We start from the raw sequence: 6730 nt of genomic DNA on the forward strand, positions 1-6730 counted from the left end.
TGTTTTGTGGGGTTGCTGTATGTAAGCTCCAGGTTTGAAGGCAATAGGCCTCTAAATACCAGTTGCTGGGAAGCAACACTGGGAGATGGCTATTGCCCTCATGATCTCCTAGTGGGCTCCACAAAAAGCATCTGATTGGCCACTGTGGGGAACGGGATGCTACACTTGGTTGGCTGTTGGGGAACTTGAATCGCCATGACGACTAAGCTAACCCTGGTCCATTTTGGCCATAAGAGAGCTGCCCTCTCCCTCTTTTCTTAATGTGTTGTTGAACCCAAAGCCTAGCCAGTCGATTCTTGCCACAGCTAAATGGGTGGTGTGTTCTGGAACGAAGTGAAGTGATTTATGTCACCGTTGGGCTTTCCCTTCCATTTCAAATAACTGTGTTCCCATTACGGTTTCAGCCTGGCTCTCCCACCAAAAGAAATATTGCCCATTGTTTAGCGTTTGAAAGCAAATAATAACAGATAAATATAAAAGCAAGCGAAATTGCTGCATAGCCTCCTGATGACTAAGGACTTTCTCTCTTGGTTCCCTCCCCCCCCTTTCCTTTTTACGTAAGCGCTCGTTATATTTGCTTTGTGAGCTGCGGGGCGTTTTATCTTTGGCTGGAAGGAAAGTGGATGCAGGTTTTGTAGATGTTTCTCAGGGTTGGTAGGTGGGTGTTAGATTGTGTGTCATTCGTAGGAAGCGAACGTCAAAGGAAGTGGGCTTGACTTTTCGGAGCAGTTTTGTAACCCAGGTACTTAATATTTGGTTTCCTGAAAACGAAAGAGTAAAGGACAACTAAGAAGGCCATGCTGGTTATGTCTTTTTTTCGCCTGCCCTATATGACAAAACTGGGCACTGGAATCAGCACTTACCTAATCAAGTTTCTTGCTGCTGTTGCTGCTGTTTTTGCTGTTGTTTTGCTTTAATTTACCAACCGCTGGTAATTAACCACCTTCCAGATCCCCCTCCAACTTCAGGGAGAGGGTTCATTCTGTCGTATCCTGATTCTAAGAATGAAACTCTCAAAATAAGTATCATTAAGCAATACAAAAGAGAGTCCTTGTACAGTGATACCTCAGGTAAAGAACTTAATTCCTTCCAGAGGACCGTTCATAACCTGAAACCAGGGACGCGGACTTAGAAAAAATATTGGGGGGGCCCCGGGAAAGCTCATGAATAATAAATAAGCTCATGAATATGCAAATAAAGTGGCTCCGGCCCTAAATAGGGCAAGCCACGCCCCCCCAGCCAGCCGATTGGCTGGCTGGGAGGTGTGGCCAGTCGGGATTCCCCTGTTCTCGCGGGATTTCCGGCCGGGGCTCTCCGATTAGGGCGCGCGGCTGGCTGGCTGGCGAAGGAGGAGGCGGGGGACGGCGGCGGCGCTCTGCTGGAAGGGCGCCCGCCTGAGATTATTGGGGGGGCTGAGCCCCCCCCAAAATTTTTTTGAGGGGGCTCGAGCCCCCTCAAGCCCCATGGAGTCGGCGCCTATGCCTGAAACTGTTCTTAACCTTAAGCACCACTTTAGCTAATGGGGCTTCCTGTTGCCGTCGCACGATTTCTGTTCTCATCCTGAAGCAAAGTTCTTAACCCGAGGTACTATTTCTGGGTTAGCGGAGTCTGTAACCTGAAGCGTTTGTAACCCAAGGTACCACTGTATATATTTGTATTTGTGTGTGTGTGTATCTGCATCTATGGGTATATATACATCAAATCCTTTTATGTGGAATGTTAAACGATTTCCGTTGAACGACAGAGTTAAAATTAGGCCAAGTAATTTCACAATATGTTCATTTCTTGCTGAGAAGCACATTAGAGGGAAATATTTTGCCGATAAAATAACGCAGGGCTTGCTTTTTATGTTCCTTTTGCTGGGGGTGGGGGTGGGGAAAATAGGCAGCTGTGCTTACCCTTATAGTATTATTATGCTAAACTTTATGTTTTCTTTGACATTAATAGATACCAGGATGAAGACTCTTCTGTTGTTGGGAACACTTATCCTAATCTACTGTAATAACTCAGGTGGGCTGGTGCTGCCCTCCCCTTGAGAAATGCTGGAGCGGAACAATGAGAGGTTATTTGAAAGCTAAGCAATGCAGAAGCAGTTTTGAAATGGGTTGTAAAATGTTTTGTGAGAATGGAAGCCATGAAGCCCTGGGCCTAGGCAGCTTCTATTCATTCCGCTAAAGATTTGTATGCAAATGCAGCGTTTTGCAGATGGCACTCAGTTCTCTCTTCACTTCTTTCTGTTTCTTTCCTTCGGTTAACCCCCGATGACGTAGTCCATTATAGTGCCTGGGTAGCTAGGCCAATGCTGCATTTGAAAAGCAACACCTCAGAATGTGTGACGGATTGGCTGCGTAAGTGTTGGACCCTAGGAATTGCCTCACACCAGCACACCTGCTAAGGTTCTGAGATCTTCAAGGGAGGCCCCTTGCTTGGTTCATCCACCCTCACAGATACGCCTCGTTGGTAGGGATGTGGGACAGGGCCTTCTCAGCAGCTGCTCCCAGACCTTGGACCTCCCTCCCTGGAGAAGCTCCTTCCTTGTTGTCTTTCCACCACCAGGTAAAGCTTTCTTGTTCCAACAGGCTTTGGGGAACTAACTGCTTTTAATGAAAGGGCTGGTGCCATGCTATTTTTATTGTATTATCTGTTTGATTGTAATTGATTTTGGGGGCGCGATGGGCACTGTGCTCTAAACCACTGAGCCTCTTGGGCTTGCCGATCAGAAGGTTGGTGGTTCGAATCCCCACAACGGGGTGAGCTCCCGTCACTCTGTCCCAGCTCCTGCCAATCTAGCAGTTTGAAAGCACACCAGTGCAAGTAGATAAATAGGTACTGCTGTGGTGGGAAGGTAAACAGTGTTTCTGTGCACACTGACTTCCATCACGGTGTCCCGTTGCGCCAGAAGCGGTTTAATCATGCTGGCCACATGACCGGGAAAGCTGTCTGTGGACAAACGCCAGCTCCCTCAGCCTGAAAGCGAGATGAGTGTTGCAACCCCATAGTCGCCTTTGACTGGACTTAACGATCCAGGGGTCCTTTACCTTACCTTTTAAACTGATTTTACACACACACACACACAGAGAGAGAGAGAGAGAGAGAGAGAGAGAGAGAGAGAGTGAGAGAGAGAGAGAGAGTGTTTTAATTCTATTTATGTTAAATTGTTTTGTTTTTTTACTTATTGGGCTTTGTCCCACTTTGTTTTCAGCTGCCCTTCTTTAATCCCTAAGCCACCTTGAGTCCCTGTCAGGGCAAAAGGTAGGATATAGATAAATACATGTTGACTGACAGCTCTGAAGAGTGCAGTCACCATAAATCCCAGGGGATTATATATACTGTTCACATGGAGGTGCTACATCATATACGTGGCTCCCCGCTGCCAGAGCCCCTGATTTCACAGCCTCGGTGCCATAGAATATCTTCCCATTGTGAATATGAGGGTTACGCTGCAGTCCTGCAGTTAACAGAGGCCAGGGTCTTGATACTCAGTTAAATTATAAAAGGGGTCGGTTGCTCATTCCTCAGAAACAGAGCCGTTGGGTGCCAGACAGTTGTGACAGACTGCTGCTGACTTTGTGCGAAAGCCCCCAGGGCAGCTCCAGATCTGTCAGGAAGAATTCCTTCCGAAATTGTTTCTTGCCTCCCAGAAATAACGTGTGTCTGTTTCAGAGATTCATGGCTGCTTCCAAACACGAGGAGCAGAACAAAACAAAGGCAGGGGTTTCTTAATTAGCAACTTGGGGCTTCTTACTATCAGTGCACATTAACCTGCAAACAGATCACTGAAAGTTTAAAACATTATTCTAAGGAATCAACAGACTGATGTTGAGTCTAAATTCTGCCATCTATAATTTGCTTGTGATGCTGTGAGGACTTTTAACAGCTTGCCTGGCTATGTGAAAGGAAAAGGGAGATGCATTCTAGACATTTAGACATGCATTTTAGCATTGCCCTATAATGCAGAGGAACTATTTACTGGAAGAAGAAAATTCCAGGATATATGTGTGTGCTGATTTATAGCAGCCATTAGTTCCTTATGTCCTGCTGTAGTTTGCAGAAATTTCAGCTCCTGGCTACAGACATGCAGCCACTGTGAAATCACCTTAGTTGCCTTTCATCTAAGTCAGTGTTAGGGACCCTCAAGCTCTCCAAGTCCCATCCCTCATAGGCAGAGGTGGCTCAAGACATTTTGCTGCCTGAGGCCAACAACAAGATGGCACACACCTACCCCAATTACCACATATAGAACCAGATTAGACTGGCAGTGAAGAATCTTGTTTTGACATTGGTGATGGGTCACTGTTCCTCCAATGTACATGAGGCAGGATGAGGCCACTGCCTCAAGCAGCAGAAGCCCCGCCCCCAAACAACATGCTCACAGTTACCCCACCGCTTCCGCCAGCAGCAGAGAAACACCGCCATTATCTGAGCTGATTTTGCAGAAGATGGCACCCATTTTGGGCAAGATCTTGCCTGAAATCAGCACAACCAGACCATTGAAAGATTAAAATTGAAAAAGTTTGAGGAAATTAGAAAATACTTAACTGATCGGTTACAATTCCATCAGTTGAATGATATATTTAAATTAGATAAAAGAAAAGGGTTCACCACTGAAATACCGAAACTTGAGAAAGACTTACTACAAAGCAAGGATAAACTACTTTCCAAGAAGTATAGGCTCCTGTTGGATTGGGAGGTGATGAAGGAGGTTAAATCAGTAATGATCCAGTGATCTAAAGATTTTGGTTATAAGATACAAATGGCATCTTGGGAAAGACTTTGGAGAAAGGGCTTGAAGTTCACAGCTTGCTATACTTTAAAAGAAAATAACATGGTTGTTTTATTGATGGTACATTACACCAAGCAAGCTGGCGAACATAAAGAATCTGAGGAACAAAGTAACACATGTGGTGGAAATGTAATAAGATAAAAAACTTTTGGGAAATTATTTATAATGAGCTTTAAAAAATGTTCAAACTAACTTTTATCAAAAAAACTAGAAGCCTTCCTTTTAGGCATCGTAGCTGCAGACATTTCGAAGGAACAGAGAAAGGTATTCATGTATGCAAATACTGCAGCAAGAATGTTAAAAGCTAAAGGGTGGAAGGGAGAGAAAATACCAACTAAAATGGAGTGGCAGGTGAAATTATTTGAATATGTAGAATTGGCAAAGATGACAGGAAAAATCAGGAATCAGACAAACCAAAAGTTCAACAAAGAATGGGAATTATTCAGATTATATTTAAAAGAACATTGTTCTCATTTGAAATCTCTGACATGCTTTGATTAACTTCTGCAATGTTATATGCTACAAAGATTATGATGAATTTATGATAAGTTAAAGGATATATAAATATGCAGTCAACAAGGAAACGTAGGACTCATACTGAGGATGACGGAAGTCTTAACATATGGAAAAAAATTATTTCATAAGTTACATTTTCTTTGTATTTGATGTGATCTGCTTTTTCTTTCATTCTGGTTGTGGTGAAGGGACTTAATATGTAAAATAATAAAGATTAAAATGCAAAAAAGAAAGAAAGATGTGGCAAGGTGTACAGCAGAGGCAGAGCAGGTGAGAAGTGAGGTTGGTTTATTATTATTATTATTATTATTATTATTATTATTAGACTCATGCACAGTCATTTGTCCCAAAACAATGTATGTCTTATGCCAAAACGATTATTCCAAAGTTGTCTTTGGGTTTACGGTTATGTTTTATTGGCATTTCATCTGAACGTTCTATTCATCTTGGTAACGGGCCGAGAAAGTACTGTACACAGACTTTTTTAAAGGCTTTCAATTTAATGGGCACGATATAAAAAGAAAAGCGACTAGGGAGGGAAGAGGAAAGCAAGCTAAATCAGGTACCTTAAAAAAGAAAAGAAATAAGAGTGGGAGCTGGACTCTCCACTGCAGAGACAGATCTGAGAGCAGAGGAGGCAAATGGCAACTGGTCCGTCTATGTTGACATGGTGGTGTGAGCCTTGATGTCTGTCCCCTCTGGATGCAGTCGGGTGAAAATAGAAAGTGACAGAATTATTCTTTTGTATGCGGGGTAGAAATCTGTCATCATATCTTTAGCCCAGAAGTTGTAACATGCTCTCTGTAAACAGTACTATATGAGAGATGGGAAAATATGATGGACAGGAAGAGATGTCCTGGAATTAATTTAGAGAGGGATTCAATTTTTTTTTTTTGGGGGGGGTTCTGCTTGTTCCGTAAGTGCATGCATTTTTGCTTGCCCTATGGAATGATCCCCTCCCCCCCGGGTAATGCTCAGGGGGGTGGGGGTCTCTTGAGCCTCCAGAGTGAAGCTGGGGGCAGCACTGGTTGCACAGGAGGAAAAGATGGAGGGAAGTCCCACCCATTGTACTAGCAGGTGCAGCGTAGGTATTTATGCTCTTTCTTTCTTTCTTTCTTGTTTATTTATTGATATCTCAATACATATACAAAATGTTTACATAATATTACATATACATCATACCTGCAAATTCACATTTTTCATTTCATTAAGTACCAACATTTAGTCATTTCTTACTTACTTCTTGGACGCCGGTGGTGCTGTGGGTTAAACCACAGAGCCTAGGGCTTGCCGATCAGAAGGTTGGCGGTTCGAATCCCCGCGACGGGGTGAGCTCCCGTTGCTCGGTCCTTGCTCCTGGCAACCTAGCAGTTCGAAAGCACGTCAAAGTGCAAGTAGATAAATAGGTACCACTTCAGCGGAAAGGTAAAC

General features: G+C 43.8%; 1 long non-coding RNA gene across 1 annotated transcript; it reads left to right on the forward strand.

Moving 5' to 3' along the window:
- LOC308582284 lies at nt 1–5581 on the forward strand. Its single transcript, XR_014005601.1, has 3 exons — nt 1–742; nt 1948–2556; nt 5488–5581. It is a non-coding gene; the product is annotated as an uncharacterized lncRNA (long non-coding RNA).
- Nucleotides 5582–6730: the final 1149 nt, after the last annotated feature.

The sequence above is a fragment of the Podarcis bocagei genome, assembly GCF_964188305.1.
Source record: "Podarcis bocagei genome assembly, chromosome: 1".
In the NCBI taxonomy this organism is placed as follows: Eukaryota; Metazoa; Chordata; class Lepidosauria; order Squamata; family Lacertidae; genus Podarcis; species Podarcis bocagei.